This window comes from Cervus elaphus, chromosome 15 (assembly GCF_910594005.1).
Source record: "Cervus elaphus chromosome 15, mCerEla1.1, whole genome shotgun sequence".
NCBI classification, from domain to species: Eukaryota; Metazoa; Chordata; class Mammalia; order Artiodactyla; family Cervidae; genus Cervus; species Cervus elaphus.
This window is the reverse complement of record NC_057829.1, coordinates 25128708-25153470: the sequence shown is the minus strand read 5'-3', so window position 1 is coordinate 25153470 and position 24763 is coordinate 25128708. Positions and strand designations below refer to the sequence as shown.

Below are 24763 nucleotides of genomic sequence, written 5' to 3'. Positions count from 1 at the left end.
ACCTGCATATCTGAGGTTACTGATATTTCTCCCAGCAATCTTGATTCCAGCTTGAGCTTCATCTGGCCTGGCATTTCTCATGATGTACTCTGCATATAAGTTAAGGAAGCAGGGTAACAACATACAGCCTTGACGTACTTCTTTCTCAATTTTGAACCAGTTATATTCCAATTTAAAAAATAAATTCCTTTAAAAGTGAAAGCTGGCCTGTGGAATTGAATTAAATTACAAACCGGAACACTATGGCACATCCTCAACAAGTGAAACTTAGGTATTCTTCCAGAAGAGCTTCAGAATCATTTCCCCTTACTTTTAAGTGTAATGTAATTAGATTTTGTGGGCTCCAGGCAGAGAAAAACAGAAGTTTAAATATTCAGAAGCAAAGCTCAAAACTCCAGTATAAAAGGACAATAAGTTGTTAACAAAGTCATTCTATAGTTTTGTGTAATGAGCTCAGTACAGTAGATTGGCAATTATTCTGTTTTCATTTTTATAATTTCTGATGTGATTGTACCATTTTCTTAGTGTCCAAGCAATAGCTGTGGGGTGAAAATTAAAAGAATAGAAGTCATCTAAAGGAGATCACAGATGACTTTGGAGGATGATGAGTCTCCTAATAACAAAACCTGACTTAGGGTGATAACAGGAAAGCCAAAGTGATTAAGATAACCGGAGGAGGAAGAGTGAGTGAGATAGTGCAGAAGGAAACGGGGGTAAAGAGCTCTGTGTTGATAGAAGGTTGAGTGGCTGCTGCAGGTCATGTCAGATTCAGAAGCTCATTATCATCCAGCAGGTTCTCTGGTTGGTTTTTCTTAACTATATTTTTGAACCCAGTTTTTATACAAAGCATATATAAGGCTTTTTTGTCACTTCCTGTAGATGAAAAATTAATGTTGGGTCATGACCTCCCTGAGAAGTTACCGGCTTAAAGAATCTGATTGGGTTGTGTGGGTGACATTTATTCCCCCCATGAGAGCTATACTTTCTCTGGGATTTCTCTTTGACACATAGTTCCTGGTTGCTTTGTTGAATTTTTTCCTCTATTTTAGGTTTTTTTCAAAATCTCAAAATAATAAGTAATGATAACAACTTGAGTGAATATTATGACCCCCAATTGATTCCCCCAAAAAACAATCACATCTCTCTGAAATGGTCCGCTGGTTAAAAGTCCACTAAAAGACTAAAAGGTCCAGTTGTGTACTTACTTACTTACCCTATTAATGCATCTACATACACTGAGCCACTTAAAAAATATATCATTGCCCTAACATATTTGAGTTTTCTCTCTCCATATCTCATGACTGGTAGCTGATTGTGATAATCAGAAACAGACCTGCAATGCAGGTACCTATGAAAAATTTAGAGATACTGCAATAGCTACTAGGCTACAAAGTAGAGAATTTTTTAAACATCTATGTGTGTGTATGTGTATACACATATAGCTATATTTATGATTTGGATAATCTGATTTTAGGTTAATCTTCCCTTAATATAGCTTCAGCCTGATTCAATGGCTTGTCATCAATTTTACTTCAGGTGTAGTTGTCCCTTTAAAAAAAATTTTATTGATGTATTGCTGATATACAATGTTAGTTTCAAGTATATAACATGTTTGGACATTTATATACATTATGAAATGGTCACCCTAAGTCTAGTAACCATTTACCACCATACAAAGTTACTGTATGGTAATGTTAAGTCTATAAGTAATAATATTGACTATATTCCCAATGCTGGATATGACATTCTTGTGATTTGTAACTGTGTATCTAATCTCTTTCACATATTTTCCCAACCACTCCTCTCATCTGGCAACCATCATTTTTTCCTCTGTATCCATGACTGTTTCTGTTCATTTATTTTATATTTTAGATTACACATGTAGTGAAATTATATGGTATTTCTCTTTGTCTGACTGACTTCACTTAGCAAAATACCTTCTGGGTCTAGCCATGTAGTTGCAGGTGGCACGATTTCATCCTTTTCTTATAGCTGAGTAATATTCTGTTGCCAATATCCGTTGGATCATTGAAAAGGCAAGAGAATACCAGAAGAACATTTACTTCTGCTTTATTGACTATGCCAAAGACTTTGACTGTGTGGAGCTCAACAAACTATGGAAAATTCTTAAAGAGATAGGAATACCAGACCATCTGACCTACCTCCTGAGAAATCTATATGCAGATCAAGAAGTTAGAACTGCAGTTAGAACTGAACATGGAACAACAGACTGTTTCTAAATAGGAAAAGGAGTATGTCAAGGCTGTATATTGTCACCCTGCTTATTTAACTAATATGCAGAGTACATCATGCAAAATGCAGGGCTGGCCTTTTCTGCCTTGCCTTTCGCTTCTCTTCTTTTCTCAGCTGTTTGTAAGACCGCCTCAGACAACCAGTTTGCCTCCTTGCATTTCTTTTTCTTGGTGATTTGGTCACCACTACAGTGTTATGAACCTCCATCTATAGTTCTTCAGGCACTCTATCAGATCTAGTTCTTTGAATCTATTCATCACCTCCACGGTATAAGGGATTTGATGCCTAGTGGTTTTCCATACTTTCTTCAATTTGAGCCTGAATTTTACAATAAGGATCTGATGATCTGAGCCACAGTCAGATCCAGGACTTGTTTTTGCTCACTGTATGGAGCAGTCCATCTTCAGATGCAAAGAATATAATCAATCTGATTTCAGTATTGAATATCTGGTGATGTCTATGTGTAGGATTGTGTCTTATGCTGTTGGAAGAGGGCATTATGGCCAATGGGTTCTGTTGGCAAAACTCTGTTAACCTTTGCCCCACTTCCTTTTGTACTCTAAGGCCAAACTTGCCTGTTACTCCAGGTATCTCCTGACTTCCTACTTTTGCATTCCAGTTCCCTATGGTGTAAAGGACATCGTGTTTTGGTGCTAGCTCTAGGATATCTTGTAGGTCATCATAGAATGGTTCAACTTCAGCTTTTTCAGCATTTGTGGCTGTGGCATAGCCTTGAATTACTATGATGTTGAATGCTTTGCCTTGGAAACAACCTGAGGTCATTCAGTCATGTTTGAGATTGCAATCAAGTACTTCATTTCAGACTCTTGTTGACTATGATGGCTACACTATTCCTTGTAAGGGATTTTTGCCCATGGTAGTAGATATTATGGTCATCTGAATTAAATTCACCTATTCCAGTCCATTTTAGTTCACTGATTCTTAAAATGTTGATTTCCACATTTGCCATCTCCTATTTGACCACATCCAATTTACCTTGATTCATACATTCTAGGTTCCTATGCAATATTTTTCTTTACAGCATTGAACTTTACTTTTACCACCAGATAAAACCACTTTTGAGCATCATTTCCACTTTGGCTCAGCATCTTCCATCTTTCTGTAGCCATTTCTCTGCTCATCCTCTGTAGTATATTGAACAGCTACTGACCTGGGCTATTTATCTTTCAGTGTCATATCTTTTTGCCTTTTCAAATAAATATATCTTACATGTGACTAATAAAACTTCACTGTACCCTTTTTCCTAACATGGTAATAGTAATGAATTATATAACAAATATAACATATTATATAGCAAATATAACAAATTATAAAACAAATATAACAAATTATAAAACAAATATAACATATATAACAAAACATATTAATATGTTTATAAAATATAATATGTTTATATTCATTATAATATATAATATAGTTCTATAATTATATTATTATAATTTTATATAAATAATAATAATATGCTTTAACATATTATTTAACATATATAAATATAGCATATATAACATAACATATTATATAACAAATATAACAAATTATAAAAGTGGATGAGTTCTAAACAAAAAAAAAAAGAAAAAAAAAATGCAGGGCTGGATGAAGCACAATCTGGAATCAAGATTGCCAGGAGAAATATCAGTAACCTCAGATATGCAGATGACACCATCTTTATGGCAGAAAGCGAAGAACTAAAGAACCTCTTGATGAGAGTGAAAAGGGTTGGCTTAAAACTCAACATTCAGAAAACTAACACCATGGCACCCAGTATCATCACTTCATGGCAAATAGATGGGGAAATAATGGAAACAGTGAGAGACTAATTTTGGGGGCTCCAAAATCACTGTAGATGGTGACTGTAGCCATGGAGTTAAAAGACATTTCTTCCTTGGAAGAAAAGCTATGAAAACAACCCAGACAGCATATTAAAAAGCAGACGTTACTTTGCCGACAAAGGTCTGTCTGGACAAAGCTATGGTTTTTCCAGTAGTCATGTATGGATGTGAGAGCTGGACCATAAAGAAAGCTGAGTGCTGAAGAATTGATGCTTTTGAACTGTGGTATTGGAGAAGACTCTTGAGAGTCCTTGGACTGCAAGGAGATCCAACCAGTCCATCCTAAAGGAAATCAGTCCTGAATATTCCTTGGAAGGACTGATGTTAAAGCTGAAACCCCAATACTTTGGCCACCTGATGTGAAGAACTGACTCACTGGAAAAGACACTGATGTTGGGAAAGATTGAGGGTGGGAGGAGAAGGGGACGACAGAGGATGAGATGGTTGGATGGCATCACCAACTCAATGGACATGAGTTTGAGTAAGCTCCAGGAGTTGGTGATGGACAGGGAGGCCTGGCATGCTGCAGTCCATGGGGTCACAAAGAGTCATACACAACTGAGTGACTGAATTGAACTAAACTGATTATTTTTCATATTCTTTTCCATTATGATTTATCTCAACAGATTGGATATAGTCCCCTGTGCTATACAGTAAGACGTTTCCTTTATACATTCTAAATGTTTGCATCTAGGCACCCAAACTTCTAGTTCATCCTTCCTTCTCCCCCACAACCCCCTTGGCAACTACAAGTCTATTTTCTGTGAATCTATTTGTTTTGTAGATAGGTTCACTTATGCCATATAGTCCACATAAAAGTGATATGATATCATGTGGTATTTGTCTTTCTCTGATTTATTTCACTTAGTATGAAAATCTCTAGTTGCATCCATGCTGCTGCAAATGACATTATTTCATTCTTTTATGGCTAAATAGTATTCCACAGTACGTGTACCAGACTTTCTTTATCCACTTACCTGTTGATGGACATTTAGGTTGCTTCCATGTCTTGGCTATTGTGAACAGTACTGCTATGAACATAGGGGTGCATGTATCTTATTGAATTATAGTTTTGTTTGATGTATGCCCAGGAGTGCAATTGTTGGATCATATGGTAATTCTAATTTCTGAGGAAACTTCATAACTGTTTTCCATAGTGGCAACTTACATTCCCACCAACAGTGTAGGAGCATTCCCTTTCCTCCACAGCTTCTCCAGCGTTTGTTATTTGTAGACTTCTTAATGAGGGCTATTCTGACTGGTGTGAGTTGGTACTTCATTATAGTTTTGATTTGCATTTCTCTAATGATTAGTGATTCTCTAATAACTAGTGATGTTGAGCATCTTTCCATAAGCCTATGGCCAACTGTATGTCTTCTTTGAGAAATGCCTGTTTAGTCTTCTGCCCATTTTTTTCCATTTGGTTGGTTGTTGTTGTTGAGTTGTATGAGCTGTTTCTATATTTTGTAGATCAAGGATGGCAGCAGTTCTGAAATTGGGGGCCAGACAACCTCAGGGTGGGGCAAGAGACCCCATGAAGCTGTTATCATAATAATAAGACATTATTTTGTTCACTCCTGCTCTCATAAACGTACAGTGGAATTTTCCAAAGGCTACGTGACATGTTACATCATACCAGTTATGAGAATCAATCTGTTTCCTGTTATCAGACATTAAAGATGTTTACAAAATTGTAAAATATGCCACTTTTTCTGGGAAACAATTTTTTCATAAAACTGTTTAAATCTAGGTCCATCCCTGGTAGGTTGTTAAGCCTCTGCACTTCCACTGCAGGAAGGCCAGGTTCAACACCTGGTCAATAGACTAAGATCCCATGTACCTTGGAGTGCAGGCAAAAAAAATTTCAATGGGCTTATTATTAACACAAATTACTGAAACTTCCCTGAATTTCAAATAAACATAAAATATGCAACCTACATAAACAGAGGGCTTCCCTGCTGGCTCAACTGGTAAAGAATCCTCTTGCAATGCAGGAGACCCCAGTTCAATCCCTGGGTTGGGAAGATCCCCTGGAGGAGGGCATGGTAACTCACTCCAGTATTCTTGCCTGGAAAATCCCCATGGACAGAGGAGCCTGGCCGGCTGCCATCCAGGAGGTCACAAAGAGTCAGATATGACTGAGCGACTAAGCATAGACACACATGAATGATGGCTCTCTGGCATCCTCCATTTTCAGTGCAAAAAGTTTGAGACCAAACTTGAGTGCAAACTTGAGACCAAAAAGTTTGAGAATTAATCACCCAGAGAAGCAACAAAGTCTGGGAGAGCAGCTGCCTCTGGGAAGCTCAGAAAGCAGTTTGTTGAACAAGCTATGTGAGTAAAAAGGTGGAGGCCACCTTTTCACTGGGGCCAGTGAAGCTTTCTGCCCATAACTAAAGACAAAGTCTTAAAATATGAAAAGTCACTATAGACAGGAATGGCAAAGGGGAAAGTATGTGGATAGTTATGAGACTAAAGGCTGTTTTTTTATGATTTAATATTTATTATTTTTAGCTGTACTGGGTCTGTGTGGCTGCACAGGCTTTCTCTAGTTGCAGTGAGCAGGGGTTACTCCCTAGTTCTGGTGTGTAAGCTTCTCATTGCAGTAGTTTCTCTTGCTGCAGGGCATAGACGCTAGGTGCACAGGTTTCAGTAGCTGAAGTTTGTGGGCCCTAGAGTGCTGGCTCAGTAGTTATGGCACACTGGTTTAGTTGTCCCCCACATGTGGAATCTTCCCAGACCAGGGATGGAACCTGTGTTTCCTGCATTGGCAGGTGGATTATATACCACTGAACCACCACAGAAGCCCGTAAAGGCTAGTTTTAAGATCAGTTCTTGTTACACTTGAATTTTATCTTTAGATCAGGATGAATTCAGTTGAGAAGAGGAAAAGAGATCAGGATTTAAGAAGCTGTGCCTTACAGGTTATGTTCTAGAGTGTGGCACAGAGTAGCCCACAGAAAGAGCTCATTTAGTATTTGTAAAGCAAACGAATGAATGGTTATAAAGTGAAAGTATGAAGCTGAATAAGTTTGAGAACAAACTGGCCATACCAAGAATGGCTTATAACAGGGGGACTTGTTCTAGAGTCAGTTCTCAAGAGGGATGAAGAAATGAGAGGAGCTGAGATGCAGAGCCATATCACATCCCCAGTACAACTCCCTCCCCTCTTTGCGCCTCTTGATCCCCTTCGCTTTCCTTGGAAAGTCTGATTGGAGGGCGCTGTTAGCAGTCATTCCTTCTCAAGCATCTTAGCATCCTAAACTCACTAGGACCTAGACAGTAGTCTTCATTCTAACCCCACATCTCCCTCATGGGAATGAGGGTCTCCTGCACACTTCAACTTAACATGGTTCTTAACTCCTTTCCCCCTCATGCCTTCTACATAATCCTCTAGCATGTCCTGTGATTCTACTTCCAAAGTATACTTCGAATTTATCCATTTCTTTCTATCCCCACTTGATCACTGAGCAGTTAATGCATTAAAGTGTGTGATTGACAACAAAGGAAACTATAAGTAAGGTGAAAAGACAGCCCTCAGATTGGGAGAAAATAATAGCAAATGAAGCAACAGACAAAGGATTAATCTCAAAAATATACAAGCAACTCCTGAAGCTCCATTCCAGAAAAATAAATGACCCAATCAAAAAATGGGCCAAAGAACTAAACAGACATTTCTCCAAAGAAGACATACAGATGGCTAACAAACACATGAAAAGATGCTCAACATCACTCATTATCAGAGAAATGCAAATCAAAACCACAATGAGGTACCATTACACGCCAGTCAGGATGGCTGCTATCCAAAAGTTTACAAGCAATAAATGCTGGAGAGGGTGTGGAGAAAAGGGAACCCTCTTACACTGTTGGTGGGAATGCAAACTAGTACAGCCGCTATGGAAAACAGTGTGGAGATTTCTTAAAAAACTGGAAATAGAACTGCCATATGACGCAGCAATCCCACTTCTGGGCATACACACTGAGGAAACCAGAACTGAAAGAGACACGTGCACCCCCAGTGTTCATCGCAGCACTGTTTATAATAGCCAGGACATGGAAGCAACCTAGATGCCCATCAGCAGACGAATGGATAGGGAAGCTGTGGTACATATACACAATGGAATATTACTCAGCCGTTAAAAAGAATTCATTTGAATCAGTTCTAATGAGATGGATGAAACTGGAGCCCATTATACAGAGTGAAGTAAGCCAGAAAGATAAAGATCATTACAGCATACTAACACATACATATGGAATTTAGAAAGATGGTAACGATAACCCTATACGCAAAACAGAAAAAGAGACACAGATGTACAGAACAGACTTTTGGACTCTGTGGGAGAAGGCGAGGGTGGGATGTTTCGAGAGAACAGCATGTATATTATCAAGTGTGAAACAGATCACCAGCCCAGGTGGGATGCATGAGATAAGTGCTCGGGCCTGGTGCACTGGGAAGACCCAGAGGAATCGGGTGGAGAGGGAGGTGGGAGGGGGGATCGGGTTGGGGAATACATGTAAATCCATGGCTGATTCATGTCAATGTATGACAAAACCCACTGCAATGTTGTGAAGTAATTAGCCTCCAACTAATAAAAATAATTTAAAAAAATAAAAAAGTATGTGATTGAGTTGTATGAGCAAATTTTTTTTATGAGAGCTGTACTTTCTCTGGGATTTCTCCTTGACACATGGTCCTTGGTGGCTTTCTTGAATTGACTTTCCTATTTTAAGTTTTTTCAAAGTCACAAAATATTAGGTAATGATAAAAACAACTTGAAAGGATATTATAACCCCCAATTGACTTTTCCCCCGAAAAGATCCCATCTCTCTGATGTGCAAAATGACTAAAAGGCTTCATTGTGTACTGACACTTACCTTATTAATGCATCTATTACACGTACACTAGGCCATTTAAAAAAATATTGTTGCCAGAGATCAAATTGCCAACATCTGCTGGATCATCAAAAAAGCAAAAGAGTTCCAGAAAAGCATCTATTTCTGCTTTATTGACTACGCCAAAGCCTTCAACTGTGTGGATCACAATAAACTGTGGAAAATTCTGAAAGAGATGGGAATACCAGACCACCTGACCTGCCTCTTGAGAAACCTGTATGCAGGTCAGGAAGTAACAGTTAGAACTGGACATGGAACAACAGACTGGTTCCAAATAGGAAAAGGAGTACGTCAAGGCTGTATATTGTCACCCTGCTTATTTAACTTATATGCAGAGTACATCATGAGAAATACTGGGCTGGAAGAAGCACAAGCTGGAATCAAGATTGCCGGGAGAAATATCAATAACCTCAGATATGCAGATGACACCACCCTTATGGCAGAAAGTGAAGAGGAACTAAAAAGCCTCTTGATGAAAGTGAAAGAGGAGAGTGAAAAAGTTGACTTAAAACTTAACATTCAGAAAACTAAGATCGTAGCATCTGGTCCAATCACTTCACGGGAAATAGATGGGGAGACAGTGGAAACAGTGTCAGACTTTATTTTTTGGGGCTCCAAAAGAACTGCAGATGGTGATTGCAGCCATGAAATTAAAAGACGCTTACTCCTTGGAAGGAAAGTTATGACCAAATTAGATAGCATATTAAAAAGCAGAGACATTACTTTGCCAACAAAGGTCAAGGCTATGGTTTTCCCAGTGGTCATGTATGGATGTGAGAGTTGGACTGTGAAGAAAGCTTAGCACCGAAAAATTGATGCTTTTGAACTGTGGCTTTGGAGAAGACTCTTGAGAGTCCGTTGGACTGCCAGGAGATCCAACCAGTCCATCCTAAAGGAGATCAGTCCTGGGTGTCCATTGGAAGGACTGATGCTGAAGCTGAAACTCCAGTACTTTGGCCACCTCATGAGAAGAGTTGACTCATTGGAAAAGACCCTGATGCTGGGCAGGATTGGGGGCAGGAGGAGAAGGGGATGACAGAGGATGAGATGGTTGGATGGCATCACCAACTCGATGGACATGGGTTTTAGTAAACTCCGGGAGTTGGTGATGGACAGGGAGTCCTGGCACGCTGCAATTCATGGGGTCACAAAGAGTCAGACATGACTGAGTGACTGAACTGAACATATTTGAGTTTTCTCTCTTCATGTCTTATGATTGGCAACTGATTGTAATAATAAAAAACAGACCTGCAATGGAGATAAGTAGGAAAAGTTTAGAAATACTGCAATGACAACTTAGCCACAAAATGGATAATTTTATTTTGTAACTTTAAACTTTTTATTTTGTATGGGGTATAGCCAATTAACAAGGTTGTGGTAGTTTCAGGTGAATAGCAATGGACTCAGCTATACATATACATGTATCCACAAAATGGATAATTTTAACCTTAACATCTATGTATCTATATATATTGTTGTTGTTTAGTCCCTAAGTCATGTCTGACTCTTTGCATCCCCATGACCAGTAGCCTGCCAGCCTCCTCTCCATGGGATTTCCCATGCAAGAATATTGTGGTAGGTTGCATTTTTTTCTCCAAGGGATCGTCCCAACCAAGGGATCGAAACGGAGTCTCCTATATTGGTGGATGGATTCTTTAACACTGAGCCACCAGAGAAGCCATCTATATGTATATAGGTATAGCTATAAATATGATTTGGAAAATATGTGTTTTTGGGTTAATCTTCCTTTATTATAGCTTTGACCTGGTTCAATGGTTTGTCAGTAAATTATTTCACGTGCATTGCTGCTTTAAATTTTTCTCATATGATGTATAGCTCATATACAATATTTGCACCATGTACAACATGACATTTATATACATTACAAAATGGTCAGCCTGTTAAGTCTAGTAACCATCTGTCACCATGCAAAGTGATTGCATGGCAATATTACATCTATAAGGACTATTATTGACTGTACCTTATATTCATTACAGATTATGCTACACATTACATCCCCATGACTTATAATTGTGAGTGTGTACCTCCTGATCTCTCTCATCTGTTTTGCCCAACCTCTCACTTCCTCTCCTCATCTGGCAGCCCCATATGTTCTCTGTATCCATGAGTTTGTTTTCTGTTTTGTTTATTTATTGTTTTTCAGAATCCACATGTAAGTGAAATCATGGGGTATTGTCTTTCTCTGTCTGATTTACTTCACAGAGCAGAATATCTTTTGTGTCCATTCATGTTGTTGCAAGTGGCAAGATTTCACACTTTTCTTATGGCCAAGTAATATTCTACTGTGTGTATATACAACATTTTCTTTATCCATTCATCCATCAATGGATGGTTATCTTATAGTCCATTTAAGCTGAAATTAATAGAACTAGCAACTTATTCACTTGGTAAAAGATACTCATACTGGCCTTGGTTCAAATAATAGTTCTGCCAGTGCCTACTTGTATGACCTTGAGCACGTCACTGAAGCTCTCTAAGCCTCAGCTGAAAATTCTGTAAAAGGAGGATGAGAGTATCCATGTCAAAATTTGAGACAATTATATGAAATAATGCATATAAAGTCCTTAGTAGCCTATCTGGAATAGACTAGGTATTGCTCAGTAATGTTAGCTTTTATAAGTACGTTTTTTACATAATGTATAAAGAAAATCTAAAAGTAAGCCAATAAAAGCAAGAGTTGGTAAACGATGCCTCCAGGCCAAAGTCAGCCTGCCACCTATTTTCACAAGTAAATTTTTTTTTTGTAATGCAGCCACATTCCTTCCTTTATATATTGACTTCAGGTGCTTTCACAGCAGTACTGAATAGCTACAGCAGACTGCTTGGCCTGAAAAGTCTAAGATATTTACCATCTGGCCCTTTACAGAGTTTGCCAGCCCCCAAGTACATGGAGAAGAAAACTAATTGGCTAAAAAAAATAGCATTTGAAATATGCATGTGGCTATTTTCTAGTCACAAACAAAAATAACTGCTTGCTTTGGCAGCACATATACTAAAATTGGAATAATATAGAGATTATCATGGCCCCTGCAAAAGGACAACCCGCAAATTCTTGAAACGTTCCAAATTTTTATTACCTATGGCTGATTCATGTTGATGTATGGCCAAAACCATCACAATATTGTAATTATCCCCCAATTAAAAATAGAATTTTTTAAAAATGAAAAAAAAACACAAAATCTATCAAGCTCTCCCCCTCTCACATGATTTGGGGGAAAACTAACAGCCCTGGCTCAAACTGATCTGAGGAGCAAAGTAGACAACCCAGACGAACAAGTTGCAGATAACCAAGAAAACTCCACTGAACCACAGGCAATTGCAAAAACTTTCCCCACAGCAATTGTAACAGAAGTCTCTCCTACACCCAGTGTGGCCCCTGAGACACACAGCCAAAAAATGAGAGTGGCATTTAAGCAATCTTGTCCTTAATAACCAAGCTTTTCCCCCAAAGATAGCCTACACCATCTGAAAGACCCTAAAATTCACAGGCAGTCTTCAGTGTTTTTCTCAGATAACTGCTCAGAATTGACAAATAAATGCAGTCTTCTGATAGTAGTCATTCACTTGTTGAATAAGTGAATGAATAAATGAATGCTTTCAGCCTATTAGTTGTCTAAAGCTAGCCATATTTTTTAGATCTTTTTTCTTTCAGTTTTATTGAAATATACTTGACATATAGCACTGTATAAATTTAAGGTGTCCAGCATAATGATTTTATTTACATACATCATGAAATGATCACAGTAAGTTTAGTGACAATCCATAATGTCATGCAGGTAGAAAATTTTTTAATAAGTATTTTTTCCTTGTGATAGAATTCTTGGAATTTGCTCTTAACTTTCATATATAACATAGAGCAGTGTTGTTAATTCTGTTGCTTTTCTTTTTTTGTTCTGCCAAGTGGCATGCAGGATCTTAATTTCCGGACCAGGAACTGAACCCATGCCCCTGCAGTGGGAACGCTGAGTTTTAACCCCTGGACTGCCACGGAGGTCCCTACACTGTTTTCTAATGCCTATTCAGGTCCAAATGTGTGCTGTCATTTGTCTAGCAGTTAAAACAGTCAATACCCCTAGATATTTCTTACTCTTTTCCCTGAACTGTTATTTAAATTATGTACTTTAATTTTTACGGACTTTTGCCAGGTCTCTATCTAGAGTGTTCTTTATTTTTTTTTATTTTAATTTTTATATTTGGATATGGTTGTTTTACACTGATGTGTTGGTTTCTTTTTTTTTTCCAGTGGGTTTTGTCATACATTGATATGAATCAGCCATAGATTTACACGTATTCCCCATCCCGATCCCCCCTCCCACCTCCCTCTCCACCCGATTCCTCTGGGTCTTCCCAGTGCACCAGGCCTGAGCACTTGTCTCATGCATCCCACCTGGGCTGGTGATCTGTTTCACCATAGATAATATACATGGTGTTCTTTCGAACATCCCACCCTCACCTTCTCCCACAGAGTCCAAAAGTCTGTTCTGTACTTCTGTGTCTCTTTTTCTGTTTTGCATATAGGGTTGTCGTTACCATCTTTCTAAATTCCATATGTATGTGTTAGTATGCTGTAATGTTCTTTATCTTTCTGGCTTACTTCACTCTGTATAATGAGTTTCATCCATCTCATTAGAACTGATTCAAATGAATTCTTTTTAACGGCTGAGTAATATTCCATTGTGTATATGTACCACAGCTTCCCTATCTATTCATCTGCTGATGGGCATCTAGGTTGCTTCCATGTCCTGGCTATTATAAACAGTGCTGCGATGAACATTGGGGTGCACATGTCTCTTTCAGATCTGGTTTCCTCAGTGTGTATGCCCAGAAGTGGGATTGCTGCGTCATATGGCAGTTCTATTTCCAGTTTTTTAAGAAATCTCCACACTGTTTTCCATAGCGGCTGTACTAGTTTGCATTCCCACCAACAGTGTAAGAGGGTTCCCTTTTCTCCACACCCTCTCCAGCATTTATTGCTTGTAAACTTTTGGATAGCAGCCATCCTGACTGGCGTGTAATGGTACCTCATTGTGGTTTTGATTTGCATTTCTCTAATAATGAGTGATGTTGAGCATCTTTTCATGTGTTTGTTAGCCATCTGTATGTCTTCTTTGGAGAAATGTCTGTTTAGTTCTTTGGCCCATTTTTTGATTGGGTCATTTATTTTTCTGGAATGGAGCTTCAGGAGTTGCTTGTATATTTTTGAGATTAATCCTTTGTCTGTTGCTTCATTTGCTATTATTTTCTCCCAATCTGAGGGCTGTCTTTTCACCTTACTTATAGTTTCCTTTGTTGTGCAAAAGCTTTTAAGTTTCATTAGGTCCCATTTGTTTAGTTTTGCTTTTATTTCCAATATTCTGGGAGGTGGGTCATAGAGGATCTTGCTGTGGTTTATGTCGGAGAGTGTTTTGCCTATGTTCTCCTCTAGGAGTTTTATAGTTTCTGGTCTTACATTTAGATCTTTAATCCATTTTGAGTTTATTTTTGTGTATGGTGTTAGAAAGTGTTCTAGTTTCATTCTTTTACAAGTGGTTGACCAGCTTTCCCAGCACCACTTGTTAAAGAGGTTGTCTTTTTTCCATTGTATATCCTTGCCTCCTTTGTCAAAGATAAGGTGTCCATAAGTTCGTGGATTTATCTCTGGGCTTTCTATTCTGTTCCATTGATCTATATTTCTGTCTTTGTGCCAGTACCATACTGTCTTGATGACTGTGGCTTTGTAGTAGAGTCTGAAGTCAGGCAGGTTGATTCCTCCAGTTCCATTCTTCTTTCTCAAGATGACTTTGGCTATTCGAGGTTTTTTGTATTTCCATACAAATTGTGAAATTATTTGTTCTAGTTCTGTGAAAAATACCGTTGGTAGCTTGATAGGGATTGCATTGAATCTATAGATTGCTTTGGGTAGAATAGCCATTTTGACAATATTGAGTCTTCCAATCCATGAACACGGTATGTTTCTCCATCTGTTTGTGTCCTCTTTGATTTCTTTCATCAGTGTTTTATAGTTTTCTATGTATAGTTTCTTTAGGTAGATATACTCCTAAGTATCTTATTCTTTTTGTTGCAATGGTGAATGGTATTGTTTCCTTAATTTCTCTTTCTGTTTTTTCATTGTTAGTATATAGGAATACAAGGGATTTTTGTGTGTTAATTTTATATCCTGCAACTTTACTATATTCATTGATTAGCTCTAGTAATTTTCTGGAAGAGTCTTTAGGGTTTTCTATGTAGAGGATCATGTCATCTGCAAACAGCGAGAGTTTCACTTCTTCTTTTCCTATCTGGATTCCTTTTACTTCTTTTTCTGCTCTGATTGCTGTGGCCAAAACTTCCAACACTATGTTGAATAGTAGTGGTGAGAGTGGGCACCCTTGTCTTGTTCCTGATTTCAGGGGAAATGCTTTCAATTTTTCACCACTGAGGGTGATACTTGCTGTGGGTTTGTCATATATAGCTTTTATTATGTTGAGGTATGTTCCTTCTATTCCTGCTTTCTGGAGAGTTTTAATCATGAATGGGTGTTGAATTTTGTCAAAGGCTTTCTCTGCATCTATTGAGATAATCATATGGTTTTTATCTTTCAATTTGTTAATGTGGTGTATTACATTGATTGATTTGCGGATATTAAAGAATCCTTGCATTCCTGGGATAAAGCCCACTTGGTCGTGGTGTATGATTTTTTTAATATGTTGTTGGATTCTGTTTGCTGGAATTTTGTTAAGGATTTTTGCATCTATGTCCATCAGTGATATTGGCCTGTAGTTTTCTTTTTTTGTGGCATCTTTGTCTGGTTTTGGAATTAGGGTGATGGTGGCCTCATAGAATGAGTTTGGAAGTTTACCTTCCTCTGCAATTTTCTGGAAGAGTTTGAGTAAGATAGGTGTTAGCTCTTCTCTAAATTTTTGGTAGAATTCAGCTGTGAAGCCATCTGGTCCTGGGCTTTTGTTTGCTGGAAGATTTTTGATTACAGTTTCGATTTCCTTGCTTGTGATGGGTCTGTTAAGATCTTCTATTCCTTCCTGGTTCAGTTTTGGAAGGTTATACTTTTCTAAGAATTTGTCCATTTCATCCAAGTTGTCCATTTTATTGGCATAGAGTGCTGGTAGTAGTCTCTTATGATCCTTTGTATTTCACTGTTGACTGTTGTGATCTCTCCATTTTCATTTCTAATTTTGTTAATTTGGTTCTTCTCTCTTTGTTTCTTAATGAGTCTTGCTAATGGTTTGTCAATTTTGTTAATATTTTCAAAAAACCAGCTTTTAGCTTTGTTGATTTTTCCTATGGTCTCTTTAGTTTCTTTTGCATTTATTTCTGCCCTAATTTTTAAGATTTCTTTCCTTCTGCTAACTCTGGGGTTCTTCATTTCTTCCTTCTCTAATTGCTTTAGGTGTTGAGTTAGGTTATTTATTTGGCTTTTTTCTTGTTTCTTGATGTAAGCCTGTAATGCTATGAACCTTCCCCTTAGCACTGCTTTTACAGTGTCCCATAGGTTTTGGGTTGTTGTGTTTCCATTTTCATTCATTTCTATACATATTTTGATTTCTTTTTTGATTTCTTCTATGATTTGTTGGTTATTCAGAAGCATGTTATTTAGCCTCCATATGTTTGAATTTTTAACAATTTTTTTCCTGTAATTGAGATCTAATCTTTCTGCACTGTGGTCAGAAAAGATGACTGGAATGATTTCAATTTTTTTGAATTTTCCAAGACCAGATTTATGGCCCAGGATGTGATCTATTCTGGAGAAGGTTCCGTGTGCACTTGAGAAAAAGGTGAAGTTGATTGTTTTGGGGTGAAATGTCCTATAGATATCAATTAGGTCTAGCTGGTCCATTGTGTCATTTAAAGTTTGTGTTTCCTTGTTAATTTTCTGTTTAGTTGATCTATCTATAGTTGTGAGTGGGGTATTAAAGTCGCCCACTATTATTGTGTTACTATTAATTTCCTCTTTCATACTTGTTAGTGTTTGCCGTACATATTGCGGTGCTCCTATGTTGGGTGCATATATATTTATAATTGTTATATCTTCTTCTTGGATTAATCCTTTGATCATTATGTAGTGTCCTTCTTTGTCTCTTTTCACATCCTTTATTTGAAAGTCTATTTTATCTGATATGAGTATTGTGACTCCTGCTTTCTTTTGGTCTCCGTTTGCATGAAATATTTTTTTCCAGCCCTTCACTTTTAGTCTGTATGTGTCTCTTGCTTTGAGGTGGGTCTCTTGTAGACAGCTTATATAGGGGTCTTGTTTTTATATCCATTCAGCCAATCTTTGTCTTTTGGTTGGGGCATTGAACCCATTTACATTTAAGGTAATTATTGATAGGTGTGGTCCCGTTGCCATTTACTTTGTTGTTTTGGGTTCACGTTTATACAACCTTTCTGCATTTCCTGTCTAGAGAAGATCCTTTAGCATTTGTTGAAGAGCTGGTTTGGTGGTGCTGAATTCTCTCACCTTTTGCTTGTCTGTAAAGCTTTTGAATTCTCCTTCATATCTGAATGAGATCCTTGCTGGGTACAGTAATCTAGGTTGTAGGTTATTTTCTTTCATTACTTTCAGTATGTCCTGCCATTCCCTTCTGGCCTGGAGGGTTTCTATTGATAGATCAGCTGTTATCCTTATGGGAATCCCTTTGTGTGTTATTTGTTGTTTCTCCCTTGCTGCTTTTAATATTTGTTTTTTGTGTTTGATCTTTGATAATTTGATTAATATGTGTCTTGGGGTGTTTTGCCTTGGGTTTATCCTGTTTGGGACTCTCTGGGTTTCTTGGACTTGGGTGGCTATTTCCTTCCCCATTTTAGGGAAGTTTTCAGCTATTATCTCCTCGAGTATTTTCTCATGGCCTTTCTGTCTTCTTCTTCTGGGACTCCTATGATTCGAATGTTGGAGCATTTCACATTGTCCCAGAGGTCCCTGAGGTTGTCCTCATTTCTTTTGATCCTTTTTTCTTTTTTCCTCTCTGCTTCATTTATTTCCACCATTTTATCTTCTACCTCACTTATCCTATCTTCTGTCTCCGTTATTCTACTCTTGGTTCCCTCCAGAGTGTTTTTGATCTCATTCATTGCATTATTCATTTTTAATTGACTCTTTTTTATTTCTTCTAGGTCTTTATTAAACATTTCTTGCATCTTTTCAATCTTTGTCTCCAGGCTATTTAGCTGTAACTCCATTTTGTTTTCAAGATTTTGGATCATTTTTATTATCATTATTCTAAATTCTTTTTCAGGTAGATTCCCTATCTCCTCCTCTTTTGTTTGACTTGGTGGGTATTTTTCATGTTCCTTTACCTGTTGGGTATTTCTCTGCCTTTTCATCTTGTTTAGATTGCTGTGTCTGGAGTGGGCTTTCTGTATTCTGGAGGTCTGTGGTTCCTTTTTATTATGGAGGTTTTACCCAGTGGGCGGGGTTAGACGATTGGCTTGTCAAGGTTTCCTAGTTAGGGAAGCTTGCGTCAGTGTTCTGGTGCGTGGAACTTGATTTCTTCTCTTTGGCGAGCAATGGAGTGCTCAGTAATGAGTTTTGAGATGGGTCTATGTGTTAGGTGTCACCTTGGGCAGCCTGTATGTTGACGTTTAGGGCTATGTTCCTGCGTTGCTGGAGAATTTGCATGGTATGTCTTGCTCTAAAACCTATTGGCTCTTGGGTGGTGGTTGGTTTCAGTGTAGGTATGGAGGCTTTTGGACGGTCACTTATTACTTAAAGTTCCATGTAGTCAGGAGTTTTCTGGTGTTCTCAGGTTTTGGGCTTAAGTCTCCTGCCTCTGGATTTTAGTTTTATTCTTCCTGTAGTCTCAGGACTTCTCCAACTATACAGCACTGATAATAAAACTTCTAGGTTAATGGCCAAAAGATTCTCCCCCATTAGGGACACCCAGAGAGGTTCACAGAGTTACATGAAGAAGAGGAGAGGGAGGAGGGAGATAGTGATGAGCAGGAGGAGAAAAAGGGGGACTCAAGAGGAGAGAGACAGATCTACGCAGTTGTCTGTTCCCAGAGTGTTCTCCGTAGCCCAGACACCCACCAAGATTCACAGAATTGGATTGGGAAGAGAAGGGGAAAGGAGGAAATAGAGGTGTTCTGAGGTAGAAAACAGAGAGTCAATATTGGGAGAGAATAATCAACACACTCCTGAATAAAAATGGGAACTGAATATTGGATTCTTAAATGTTCACAATTTATATCATATACTGAAAAACAAAAATTAAAAATCTAGAGTAGAGATTAGACTCTTAAAAATACTATATTAAAAACAAAAACCAAAACACACACACACAAAATTTTTTTAAATATATATGAAGGTCAGTTTAAAAATAGGGCTTCTCTTTTTTTTTTTGGTAAGGTTATAGTGTATTGAAAATGAAAATTAAGGAGTAGTAGAGGAGTACTAGAGGACTTTAAAAGAAATAAGAGAAAAATAAAAATAGAAAATAGAAGAGAAAAAGGAGAAAAAAAAAAAAAAAGAATTTTCCCTAATTTAAAAAATCGTAAAAATCTATGAAAATGAAAGTTAAGGAGTAATGGAGTAATAGGGAATTTTAAAGGAAAATAAAAGAGAAAAAATAAAAAAGAAAAAAGAAAAAATAAATTTTTTTTCTTATTTAAAAAAAAAAAAAAGTAAAAATATATCTAGGAATTTCTCTGGAGCTGTTGCGGTCAGTGTGGGTTTTGCTCAGTTTCAGATATCTCCTGGTTCCAGCTTACACTTCTCGATATCTACAGGCCTCTTCTGCTGTAATCGGTGTTTTCTACAGGGATTTTAATCTGTTGCACCGGTCCCTTCTGAAGCGGTTCCCTTTGTTTATTTGGCTTCTGTTTGCCGGTTTCTTCAGAGCCTCATTTCCGCCCTGACACAGGCGGGCGGAGGTGGACTCATTCAGGTAGCTAGTTCTGTCGCGCTGCGGGGATGGGCTGGCGCTGCGGGGAGAGGCTGGCGCTGCTTTCTCCGTCTGCGCTGTTCAGGATCCCGGCTGCTCTATATGGAGTGCGCCCCGCGCTGCGCGCAGCTCCAGCCCTCAGGTGTTCCACAAAAGCGCGGAACAAAAGGCTGCGTCCGCTCTTGTGCCTTCCCTGTCAGAGCGGTCCAGGCAGCTAGGGGCTTGACAGGCGCACTCTCCCCAGGTGCGGCGCGCCCACTCCCTTCCACAGTCCCAGTCTCGGTTTCCAGCGGCGCCAGTCGGGTGCCTGCGCCTTCTGCCCTCCGCGTCCCCAGCCCCAGTCCCCGCCCCGCCGGTTGGGTGCCTGCGCCCTGTGTCTCGCCGTGACCTGCTCCCGCCTCTGGCGGGTCTGGGCTGGTCCGCAGTCTGCGAGCTCTTCTCTGGACTTTCTCAGTCCCTTTGTTCTGCGAACGGCCGGCAGCGTGTTCGGGCTGGTTAATTTTCTCTCTCTCTCTTCCCTGCTCTCCCACAGTTCAAGTTGGCAACTCACAAAAGCTCCCTCCGATTGTCCTCAGGGCACGCAGGCCCGGACCCTGCCCCAAACAATGCTGCCCGCTCCTCTCTGTGCCGCCCCCACTTGCTGGTGGCGGATGCGAGTGTCTGGGGTACTTTTCTGCTGAGAGTTGCTTTTAGGCATGTAATCTGTGGGTTTTATTTATTGTTTCCCTCCCAGTCAGGTTGCCCTCCTAGATTCAAACACTTCCCCCAGGCCCGCCAGTGCGAGGGTTTCCCGGTGTCTGGAAACGTCCTCTAAAGACTCCCTTCCCAGGACGGATCTCCGTCCTTAGCTCTTTTGTCTCACTTTTTATCTTTTATATTTTGTCCTACCTCCTTTCGAAGACAATGGGCTGCTTTTCTGGGCGCCTGATGACCTCAGCTAGCAATCAGAAGTTGTTTTGTGAAGTTTGCTCTGAGTTCAGATATTCTTTTGATGAATTTGTAGGAGAGAAAGTGGTCTCCCCGTCCTACTCCTCCGCCATCTTGGCTCCTCCCCCACCCCCCATGTGTTGGTTTCAATTAAGCAGCAAGGTGGTTCAGTTATACATACATCCATTCTTTTTCAGAGTCTTTCCCCACATAGGTGATTACAGAATATTGAGTGAGTTCCCTGTGTTATCCAGTAAGTGCTGTTTGATTATTTTTAAACTTTAAAAAAAAAATTTTAATTTATCTTTGGCTGCATCGGGTCTTGTTGTTGTACTCAGATCTTCTCTGATTGTGTTACATGTGCTTCTCTTTGTGGGAGCTTCTCTTCTTCCAGAGCATGGGCTCTTGGGCACAGTGACTTCAGTTGTTGTGGCTCATGGGCTTAGTTGCCCCGAGGGATGTAGTATCTTCCTGGACCAGAGATTGAACCCCTTCCCACTGATTGGCAGGCAGACTCTTTAACAACTGGACCACAAGGGAAGTCCTTATTTATTTATTTATTTATGACCATGCCACCCGGCTTGTGGTTTTAAGCTCCCTGACAGGGCCTGAACTCCAGCACTAGGCAGTGAGAGCACGAAATCCTAACCACTGGAACACCAGGGAATTCCCCGGTTATATATTTTGTATATAGGAGTGTGTGTATGTCAATCGCGAACTCCAAATTTATCCCTCCCCCCAACATCTTTCCCTTTGGTAACTCTAAATTTGTTTTCCAAGTCTGTGAGTCTGTTTTTGCTTTGTAAATAAGTTCGTTTGTATCATCATTTTAGATTCCACATGTAAGTGATATTATATATTTGTCTTTGTCTGACTTATTTCACTTAGCATGATAATCTGTAGGTCCATCCATGTTGTTGCAGATGGCATTATTTCATTCTTCTCTATGGCTGAATAATATCCCATTGTGTGTGTGTGTGTGTGTGTGTGTGTTTGTGTAAAGCTAGTGACATTGAAAAGAAAATGGCAAGGAAGGACTTTTGTACCAGAAAACCTCACTCTCTTTTTCCAGACAAGGTTTCACTAGGGCTCCTGCTACAGCACAGGGGAGTGAGACCAAGGAAGTTCCCCTTGCTTGCTCTCTCCCTGACGGGGAAGAAAGTTTGTTCCTTACATGAGGCAAGGGTAGGGCTGTGACTAGGGTCTGACGGGAGGGGTGGCTGAGGTGTTTGCCCACCTGTTAGGTGGTGGCATGTGCAGGACCATGCACAGTACCCTGCTTTTGCTCCCAACCATCTGCTTATGCTCCAGGCTCCTCAGAAGTGGAGGTTGGGGGTTTTTGCTGTCTTTGTATCTCTTAGGTCCAGAAATTGCCCCAGCTGCCTCCACAGGTAGTTATTTTTTGTCCCACACAGTTCCTTTGTATTTTGTTGCTCCAGGAGAGATGTATTCAGGTGCAAGCATCGTGCACTTGAGCAAAGGGTCCCAGTCCCAGCCTGTCTCATTCCCCACAAAATACTCAACATCCTATTCTAAAACGGTAAGGGGCCAAAGTTCTCTTCTTCTGAAACGTCTTCCTCCTGGACAGAGGCTGCAGACCCTAGCCTGCCCGAGAGGTGTAGAAGTCCCTTGCTGACTGTTCCAAGCACCTATAGGGACCAGGGCCACTCTACTGGAATAGGCTGAATTCCTTGAGTCATCATGAGCCTTATTTCAAACTGTTGGAGCCTAAAAAACACACATTTAACCAACAGTTTCAATGAACAAGGATTGAAAAGGAGAACAACAATAGCCTTTAAGAGGCCTAGAAACGGAAGGAACCAGGTTAACTTTGGGCTTTCTTAGCTGTTGACCAGACAAGGGAGGTGAAATTGCCCCTACCAAAATTATGAAGCTTCCTGGGCTTTTATTTCCTTAATATTAACTTTTACATGTCCTATCGCATTGATCCAAGTGCAGCATAAAGTATTAGTTATCACACAAACTCTACCTTGTTCCGCCAGAAGATATTCAAGTGTCAGATGACTGGCAAGAACCACATCAGCCAAGGAAACGAGAGGTCCCAAGTCCTGTTAAGGATTCAGATAGAAGCCAACCCACTACATCATTTTACTTTTCTGTTGATGGTGCCTTTTTTTTTTTTTAAGCATTTAAAAAAATGCTTATTTACTTATTTTTGTCTGTGCTGGCTGTTTGTTGCGTGTGTGGGTGTTTCCCTAGTTGTGGCAAGCAGGGTCTACTCTCTGGTTTCAGTATGGAGGCTTCTATTTGTGGTGGCTTCTCTTTTTTGCGAGGTACAGGCTCTAGGCTCCAGTAGTTGTGGTGCATGGGCTTAGGTGGCCCTTAACGTTTGGGGTCTTCCTGGACCAGGGATTCAACCGGTGTCCCTTCCATTGCAAGGTAGATTCTTAACCACTCTACCACCAAGGAAGACTGGTATCTGTTTTTTGACTAGGTATCTCAGACCTTCCACTGGCTTACAGCTTTACTGTTCCTCTCCAGTGACCTGTGGGGTTTCTGGAAGTAAGAGTTTTAGTCTGTACAAATGTACCCAACTACATAGCCCTTGCAGTTTGGCAGCAGTGAGGGTGGTTAAAATTACTTTATAGCTGTCCTTCCATTTTGGCAATTCTTGGTCCTGGGAGGACCCCTCTTTCCTTAGGAAGGATTTGATTTCTTTGTTAAGTAACTGCTCCATTACTGTAGTTTTCAGTGGGAGCTGACAGTACCTTGTAGGCGTAATCCTGGATCGCCTTCTGAACTTGTCCTAGATTAATAATATATGTCAGAGCTTGGTTCACTTCCTCATCAGTGAATGTCAGTAATAAGAAAAGGCCTCCCACAGGTCATTTCAATGTGCTATGTCTCAGACCATTCCTGGAGGCTACACAGACCCAGAGGACTGCAGTAGGAAGCAAGTTGTCCAGGGTTTCTGAGTTTCTTGGCAGAGCTTTGCTAAGATTTTCTATAAAGTATGGTTCATTTTCTCTACCTTACTTGAAGGGGTGTGTCGCTTGTAGTCTATCCCTGGGATAGGAGCCCCTCTGTGATTTGGGCTATAAGAGAGAGCCTGTTATCACTCTTGAGGGATTTTGAAAGTCCAAACTGAGGAATTATTTCTTTTAAAAGGGACTTACAGACTTCCATAGCCTTTTCAGATCAGGTAGGGAAGGCTTCAGCCTATCCTGTGAAAGTATCAATGAACACCAGAAGATATTTATGTTCTGATCATGAGAACATTTGGGTGAAATCTAACTATCAGTCTTCCCTGGGATATGTCCATTGGGGTTAAACCAACCTGGTAATGAAGGGGGGTTGAATGGACGTGTGGGTTATTGCGGGCACATAAATCATAGGCCAGCATGACTTGTTTCATTGTTCTTTTGAGCCTCTTCCCTCCAATAATGGATGACATCATGTAAACTCTTAGTGAGTTTCCACTGTTGGGCCCCAGGGATTAAAACCTCATATTCCTTTTTATACCAGCCTGTGCTTCCCTTCTCATAGTCCTATTTTTCAGTATTTGTGTTCCTCTGGGGAATACTGGGGAAGGCTAGGAAGTTCAGGGGGGCCAATCACTAGAGGATGAGATGGTTGGATGGCATCACTGACTCAATGGACATGAGTGTGAGCAAGCTCTGGGAGGTGGTGATGGACAGGGAAGCCTGGCATGCTGCAGTCCACGGCGTCGCAGAGTCAGACAGGACTGAGGGACTGAACTGAACTGAATCACTAGAGCCATGACTTGTTCATGTGTGCTCAATCTCTCAGTCGTGTCCAAGTCTTTGGGACCCCATGAACTACAGACCACCAGGCTCCTCTGTCCATGGAATTTCCCAAGCAAGAATAGCAGAGAGGGCTGCCATTTCTTCCTCCAGGCTATCATCCTGACCTAGGTGTTGAACCCACGTCTCCTGCTTTGGCAGGAGGATTCTTTACAACTGA

The 24763-nt window shown here is 39.9% G+C and overlaps 1 pseudogene; it reads left to right on the top strand.

Moving 5' to 3' along the window:
• The first annotated feature begins 11989 nt into the window (after nucleotides 1-11989).
• LOC122709723 lies at nucleotides 11990-12089 on the top strand (annotated as a pseudogene).
• The last annotated feature ends 12674 nt before the right edge of the window (nucleotides 12090-24763 follow it).